This window comes from Balaenoptera acutorostrata, chromosome 14 (genome assembly GCF_949987535.1).
Source record: "Balaenoptera acutorostrata chromosome 14, mBalAcu1.1, whole genome shotgun sequence".
Classification (NCBI taxonomy): Eukaryota; Metazoa; Chordata; class Mammalia; order Artiodactyla; family Balaenopteridae; genus Balaenoptera; species Balaenoptera acutorostrata.
In genome coordinates, this window is record NC_080077.1 from 83,089,945 (window position 1) to 83,098,897 (window position 8,953).

Here is an 8,953-nt window from a genome sequence, read left to right on the forward strand (position 1 = left end):
GACTCTAGGTGTGCAGGCTTCAGTAGTTGTGGCGCGTGGGCTCAGTAGTTGTGGCTCGCGGGCTCTAGAGCACAGGCTCAGTAGTTGTGTCACATGGGCTTAGTTGCTCCGCGGCATGTGGGATCTTCCCGGACCGGGGCTCGAACCCTTGTCCCCTGCATTGGCAGGCGGATTCTTAACCACTGTGCCACCAAGGAAGTCCTCTTTGGTGTTTTTTTTTTTTTTTTTTTTTTTTAAAGGATTTTCTTATTTATTTATTTATTTATTTTTGGCTGTGTTGGGTCTTCGGTTCGTGCGAGGGCTTTCTCCAGTTGCGGCAAGCGGGGGCCACTCTTCATCGCGGTGCGGGGACCGCTCTTCATCGCGGTGCGCGGGCCTTTCTCTATCGCGGCCCCTCCCGTCGCGGGGCACAGGCTCCAGACGCGCAGGCTCAGCAATTGTGGCTCACGGGCCCAGCCGCTCCGCGGCACGTGGGATCTTCCCAGACCAGGGCTCGAACCCGTGTCCCCTGCATTAGCAGGCAGATTCTCAACCACTGCGCCACCAGGGAAGCCCTGGTGTTTTTTTAATTTTCATTACAGGACTCAAAATTTTAGAGCGTGACCCCTCTGAGTTCTAGATGTCTATTTAAGAGGGCCCTAGGGTCACATCACGATAGTATGGAAATAACTCTATTACCTGGAATAGTATGCTTAGTCTTTTGTGTTTGAAGGCCTAAAAGCAGAAATGAGGAGGAATGGTAATTGGGGTGATAGGTCCATAAGGCAACAGAGGCTTGAATTCATCCAGCTTGCATTCTGAATCCAGGAAAAGCCTACTTGCCCTTCTGGCCAGAGAAGAAGCCAGACAGACATTGAGTACTGTCCAGTTTCCCAGGGCAATGTCATTCTGCATCAGCCTGCCACCTAATGGTCATAACAATTGATGCAACGTGTTACTGGTATCACCACATGATCCGAATAGTATGACCTCATCTTTTTCTGTGCTTCAGAGTAAATGCTTTCTGGGTCAAACCGAGGAGGAGAGGAAAGTAAACGTTCCTGTTACAAAGAGGCAGTGACAAAAAAATTACTGATAAAAATTCTTATGAAAAGATAAGAAATGTAATTCTTATATCTGTTATAATTAGGAGTGTACCTAAGACAAGTGTTTCAATGTCACTTGCTTAAACTTCATAGAAATGGACCATCAAAAGCCTCAGCTTACACCACAGTTAGATGATTGGCTCAGCCACATAAAACGCGAGGAAGTACGTGAGGATGAGACCGCAGGGATTTCAGGGTTACCACCCGGATTGTGAATAGCCTTGTATTCATCACTGTAGACACCACCATGAACAAAAGAATTTCCACTTCCCTCACTAAAAACTGAAGATGACCTCAGCTGAGTGCCAAGCACCACCTTGAGACAAAGGCCACCCATCCTAAAAATACCTTTCACTTGTACTCCTGGAGAACAGGTTCTCAAGGACATGAAAGCAGCACTAGGTTACTTATTCTAAGTACTTTCCATTGTACTGAGAACTTTGCTGTGAAAAGAGTTTGCCCTGGGCCAACACCACAATTCTCAGTGTAGACTTGAGTGATCTCCCAGCCTCAGTTATCTCCAGAAGCAGCAGCTGTAGAGAACACCCAGCCAACAGGCAGAACCTGGAGTAGTGCCGAGTAACAATATCAGGCCTGGCTCTAAATTTTAAGTCCTGTACATGCAAAGTCATCTATCATAGGGACCTTTCATGGCCAATTCACAGCTTCCCTTCTAGTTTATGTGCAGTCAGAAGGCATCATCAACTCAAAACTCCATGAGAATGCTAACCTCTGATGTGGAATTAGTCAGTGCTACCCTCTGATGTATTGGGGTTTTTGTTTGTTTTTACTTTTTTGTTTGTTTTGGTTTTAGACCATAAAAGGTTTTTACTTTTTGTTGACTGGAAATCGTATATTAAAATAAGCCCTCTGTAGGATAATGCCCAGTAAAAAACTGATCTCACATGTTTAGGTGCAAAAGAGTGGGAGAGGAAAATACACATTAAGGGGGCATCTCTCCTCTCCATGATCTAAGGGGGAAAGAAAGGAAGCAAATAAACATTCCTGGGACACTACAGTGCTCCAGGAATTTTGCCATCTTGTATATTACTTAAACCTTGAATAAGAACTTGTGAATTGGTCAAGATCCTCTACACCTTACCATCTATATCCTTGAGTAAATTGCTTACACCTCCAAGCCTCAAGGTCCTTGTCTGTCACATGGATATAATGCCTTGGAGGGGGGCCATAAGGATTAAATGAGAAAAAGAACCTAGCACAGAATAAACTGTAGTAGCTATAAAATTGAAGACAGCTGTTAATCCCATTCTACAGGGGATAAAAATATCAGTTGTAAATTATTGTAAGCTCACTACAACTTTTTTTAAAAAGCCAAGAAGAATACAACATTAAAAATCTACAGTTAGAGCCATATCCAGAAACTAACAGCTGTTGTTCCATTGATTACTATGGAAAATCAAATGAAATGCTAGTGAGTTTCTAAAGTCAATTTTCAGGTGACCCAGGTTGTTGTTTTTCACACATATTGAGTTTATAATGAGCTATTAGAAAGGGAAAGATTTATCTTTTCTCTGCCTTTCCCCAGATCCTGTCAGAAAGTTTTAAAGTTTGAGGAGATAATTGCTAGTGTGATCTTGTTCCCTCAGGATAGCTGAAACTATCTCCAGCAATTCCATTCAATCCCAAGTAAGGATCCAGTTATAGAAATGCAGAGTTTCCTTAGACAACACTAAAGTCCCAAGAATTTATCTGTACTAAATGCTTTGGCACTACTTTCATAACCTTTTGAACTTATGCAGGGTCTGAATTATTAAATCGCTAATTAATTAATTAATTAATATACATCAACCCTGGTTAGGAGACAGCAGACTGCACTGATTCCCTCATTTGCAACGGGGTAAAGAACTTAAGAGACCCCCTTATGTGTAGGAGTGGGTCTGAACAGCACGAGCAGGTTTGCCTAGACTGAAGGATAGTTTCCAGAAATACATCTCGATAAAAATTTGTCAATCCCCAAAAACATATATGACACGGGAAGTTTAGTGATAACAATATGCATTATGTTTTATGGTCTTCCCTAAATGAAATCCTTATTTTTTTAAGTAGTTTGTTGCTTCCAAACAAATAAAATGTGTATTTTTAAAAAACACAAGAAATCTACTCCTTAATAACTCAGTTTTCAATCTGTTATGTACATCGGTCCAAAGATCACCAACAGCACTGACAATACCTTCCACATTACCATTTAAAACACAGAAATTAAAGAGTAATAAGCCATAGGGTTGTAGACCCTTCACTTAAAAAAATTCTATTTGTCAAGAGACACTGGGCTTCCCTGGTGGCGCAGTGGTTGAGAGTCTGCCTGCCAATGCAGGGCACACGGGTTCGAGCCCTGGTCTGGGAAGATCCCACATGCTGTGGAGTAACTGGGCCCGTGAGGCACAACTACTGAGCCTGCGCGTCTGGAGCCTGTGCTCTGCAACAAGAGAGGCCGCGATAGTGAGAGGCCCGCGCACCGCGATGAAGAGTGGCCCCCGCTTGCCGCAACTAGAGAAAGCCCTCGCACAGCAACGAAGACCCAACACAGCCAAAAATAAAATATAAAAATAAATAAATAAAATTTAAAAAAAAAAGAGACATTGTTGCTTCAACGGACAGGAAATATTATGGCCAAGACATCAACTGTAAACCAGAAAGTAAGATGCTTTGATACAACCCCCTTGAATCGATTGTAAATCAGACATTTCCCTTGAGTTCTCATTATTCCTGAAGAGAGCTGCAACATGGCTTCTCCAAAATGGATACTGAGTCTAAAGCATTTTTAGAAAATTATATTTCCAAAATGTCTTTTGACATGCACTAAAAGTCCTAGAAACAGACACCATGGAAAAGAATTGAAAAGCCTTAACTCTGCATTGGCCAGAGGTTTTTTTAACCCTGTCAGTTAATATAAAATCAGATAAATTATACAAAAAGAAAACTGTCATCTGAAATGTGTGAGGGATTCCAAAAGAACATAATGCCTGTCTATCCCTTGTAGGCATTATATTTTAAAACATTAAATTGAACTGTCAGCATGTAAAATATAGTAGAATCTTAAGGTCTTTCCATCTAATAGGATCTTTTGTGTGTGTTCTCTTTCAAACATGAAGATGAAACTAAACCTCTATCAAAAAGGCATGTACTTTACACATCATGATTCTGTCAGAATGTGAAAATTCTACAACATAAATGGTCTGGTTTCTTTAACAAATAAATGGCATGGCAAGGGGAAAAAGGTATAAAACTTTTACAGATTAAAAGAGACTTGGAATGCTCAATATCATGTCATTAAGGAATTGCAAATCTAGACAACAATGAGAGAAATGTCTATTTAGATCTTCCACCAATTTTTTGATTGGGTTATTTTTTTTTATATTAAGCTGCATGAACTGTTTGTATATTTTGGAAATTAATCCCTTGTTGGTTGCTTCATTTGCAAATATTTTCTCCCATTCTGAGGGTTGTCTTTTCTTGTTGTTTATGGTTTCCTTTGCTGTGCAAAAGCTTTTAAGTTTAATTAGATCCCATTTGTTTATTTTTGTCTTTATTTTCATTACTCTAGGAGGTGGATCAAAAAGGATCTTGCTGCGGTTTATGTCAAAGAGTGTTCTGCCTATGTTTTCCTCTAAGAGTTTTATAGTAACTGGCCTTACATTTAGGTCTTTAATCCATTTTGAGTTTATTTTTGTGTATGGTGTTAGGGAGTGTTCTAATTTCATTCTTTTACATGTAGCTGTCCAGTTTTCCCAGCACCACTTATTGAAGAGGCTGTCTATTCTCCATTGTATATTCTTGCCTCCTTTGTCATAGAAGATATGATATATACACACACACACACACACACACACACACACACACAATGGAATATTACTCAGCCATAAAAAAGAACAAAATAATGCCATTTGCAACAACATGGATGGACACAGAGATTGTCATACTGAGTGAAGTAAGTCAGACACAGAAAGACAAATATCATCTGACATTGCTTATATGTGGAATCTAAAAAAAAGGGGGTACAAATGGAGTTATTTAAAAAACTGAAGTAGAGTCAAGGATGTAGAAAACAAGCTTATGGTTACCAGGGGATAAGGAGGGGGAGGGATATATTTGGAGATTGGGTTTGACATATACACACAACTATATATAAAATAGATAACTAATAAGAACCTGCTGTATAGAACAGGGAACTCTACTCAAAACTCTGTAATGACCCATATGGGAAAAGAATCTAAAAAAAAAAAAAAAGAGTAGATATATGAATATGTATAACTGATTCACTTTGCTGTACAGCAGAAACTAACAAACACAGTATTGTAAATCAACTATACTCCAGTAATAAATAAATAAATAATAAACAAACAAACAACAATGAGATATCATTACACACCTATTAGAATGACTAAACTCCAGAACACTGACACCACCGAATGCTGGGAAGGATATAGAGCAACTGGAACTCTCATTCAGTGCTGGTGAGAATGCAGAATGGTGCAGTCACCTCAGAGTATTTTCTGTTGTTCAGCGATTTCTTACAAGACTAAATATACTCTTACCATATGATCCAACAATCATGCTCTGAGGCATTTATGCAAATGAGTTAAAAACTTAAGTCCACACAAAAACCTGCACACGGGTATTACAGCAGCTTTATGCATAACTGCCAAAACCTGGACAAAACCAAGATGCCCCTCAATATGTAAATGGATAAACAAAGCCATACATTGGAATGGTATTCACCGATGAAAAGAAATGCATTATCAAGTCATGAAAAGAAAAAAAAAAGTCATGAAAAGATATGAAGTTACCTTAAATGCTTACTGCTAAGTGAAAGAAGCCATCATGAAAAGGCTACATACTCTATGATTCCAACTACATGGCATTCTAGAAAAGGGAAGACTATAGAAACAATAAAAAGATCATTTGTTGCCAAGAGTTGGGGAACAGCAAGGATGAAGAGATGCGTGGAGCGCAAGGGATTTTTAGGGCAGAGATGTTATTCTGTATGATACTATAATGGTGGATATATGACATTATAATTTGGCAAAACCCACGGAACTGTACAGTACTAACAGTGAACCCTAATGTAAACTATGAACTTTAGTTAATAGTAATACATCAGTATTATTTTTTTTTTTTTACCGCATTGGGTCTTCATTGCGGTGTGCAGGCTTCTCATTGCAGTGGCTTCTCTTGTTGTGAATCACGGGCTCTAAGCACGTGGGCTTCAGTAGTTGCGGCATGCAGGCTCAGCAGTTGTGGCGCACGGGCTTAGTTGCTCCGCGGCATGTGGGATCTTCCCGGACAAGGGCTCAAACTCGTGTCCTGTGCATTGGCAGGCAGATTCTTAACCACTGCACCACCAGGGAAGTCCCAACATCATCATTTTTTTAACCTTTTACCTGAAATGTATGAAATGATGTCTGGTAATTGGTTTAAAATAGTCTGGTGATGGCTATGGAGTAAGGGGGGACCAGGGAGATGCAAGTTAGTTGAATGGGAGATAGATGAAACAAACATGGCAAAATACTGATAATCATCAGAATCAAGTTAATTGTCAATAGTAGTTTATTATTCTATTCTCTCTACTTTCATGCATGTTTGAAATTTTTCATAAAGAAACATTTATTCTAAGGCATGTACTTTGAAATGTTTTTTAAGGATTGTGCTGATCTGTTTCCCTCATGACCAAAGGGCATAACAAAGTAGATTAGAACGTAGGCTGGGTTTTCAGTTTAGGACCACCTGCTGCACAGCCATGAAAGGGAACTGTATGGGGACGACTGAGTCTTAGCTAGGCAGTAACTAGAATTCATTTTCAAGCTTAATGTATTGGCAGTCTAATCCAAAAGTAGAGTAATTTCCTTAAACCTGCATCATAGCATTCAATTTATACATTCCCTTGCCTAAGTAATCAGAAAAAAAGCCAACAATGACTCAGACACAACTGAAGCTATCCTTGAAAGTCTCTTCCAAGCTTTACAAAGGTAGGATAGCGTTCATTTTTTTAAACCTGCATCAAAGCATTTTATTTACTCATTCCTATGCCTAAGTAATCAGAAAATGCCAATAAGGAAAACGATGACTGAAACACAATGAAAGCTCTCAGAAGTAATGAGGTCAGCAGCCAGGCGCCCTACCCCAGTCCAAACCTGCACCACTTTTGGACAGCTTGCCAAGTGTAGACTGAGTTTTGTTTTCAAAATTGTCCTTCCCGAGCCATTTGGTGTGTTTTAAGATGAAGTGTCATCAAAAATTCTTTTATCCTTGTTTTTTGGCATCCCATGTCTACCTGTCTTCTAACCCTCTTGGCGTTCCCTTTGCCAGCCGCTTGGACTTGATACAATCTGGCCTCCTTAGTGCTAACCCTATGCACTCTCTAGCACACCAATTACCCCTCATCCTCAGACCCTTCCCATTGATGGTGGGTTCAGATAATGGACCAACACCCAAGCCAAGAAAATTTTAGCACCCTGTGAATGAAGAATTACATAGGTGATCTACTGGAAAGCAGCATAGAAAGAACATGGGATTTGGAGTAAGACAGACATACGTTCTCTCTACAACCATACCACCCTGAACACCCTTGATCTTGAAAGCTGAGCCGGGTCAGGCCCAGACAGGCAACAGACACATTCTAATCTTTGTGCTTAAGCAATGTCACTCTCTCTGAGTTCAGGTTTCCTTAGTTGTGAAGTGAGAATAATGATACCTAGACCTATAGATGCTTTCAGAATTAAATAATATGCGTAAGTGCTTACCATGGTGCCTGACACGTAACAGGTACTGAGTCCCGTGTATCCTATTACATTGGATCCAAGTGGTAATGGGGGGGTTTTTACCACGTGAGTTGCAGCACACAAGCACTGTTGGCGCAGAGTTCTTTTAGGAGGTTAATAACCTTAGTTTTTGACCTTAGTCTGATCATCTCTTCTCCCTCAGATAAGTCCTCCCTACAGCTCCACCTTATAATCCCAATAAAAGACCGTGTCTTCCTATCAACTCACTGATGCTCTTCTCCACAGAAAGCATTGTATGGGGTCCACCTCTGCTGACATCACTGTGGCTTAGCTGTCAGCTTGGCTACTTGAGAGACAATAGTGTGACAATAAAACAATAGACGATTGGGTTTTTTTTTCAAATAAACACAAATTAATGTAAAAGAGAACACAAGTTTTAACAGATTGAATACCTTTTCTCCAATTCTCTATCCCTCAAAATACCTTTGGAACTTTCTTTGTAAAACTCTATTAAGAGCCATTTCTTCACTCCTTCATACAATCTCGTTATTTTATAGCCACATCTTGTAAGTTAAAACTGTGACCTACTTTGACTGCTTTCATTTATATGTAAGGGTGCCACTACATAGCATTATTAATTATGTATCTTGATGTTGGTTTTTACTTGGAGTTGGAGGGATTAATCAATCACAAAAACTCTGAGTTTCGGTTTTGCTTTAGTTGTTGTTGTTTGGATTTTTGTCCTTTGGTGCTTGCTTGTTTGTAGACAAACCAAAAGGGGTCTATTGATGGAGATTGGTATCACCTCACCAACTGATGTAACCAGTTCTGATGGAATTTTTTAAACACAGAAAGGATTAAATTTTAATATTGTGGTTTATTAGCATTCTAACTAGTGAGTTGTAAGACTGCGATTTTTATTCCTGAGGAACTCAATTAGAAAGATAAGCTCAACATAACTGCATTTTTCTTTTTACTTAAATTACTGGTACAGAAAACAACTATAAATGTGTCCTATTAAAAAGAATACCTGGGAGCTTCCCTGGTGGCGCAGTGGTTGAGAATCCGCCTGCCAATGCAGGGGACACGGGTTCGAGCCCTGGTCTGGGAAGATCCCACATTCCGCGG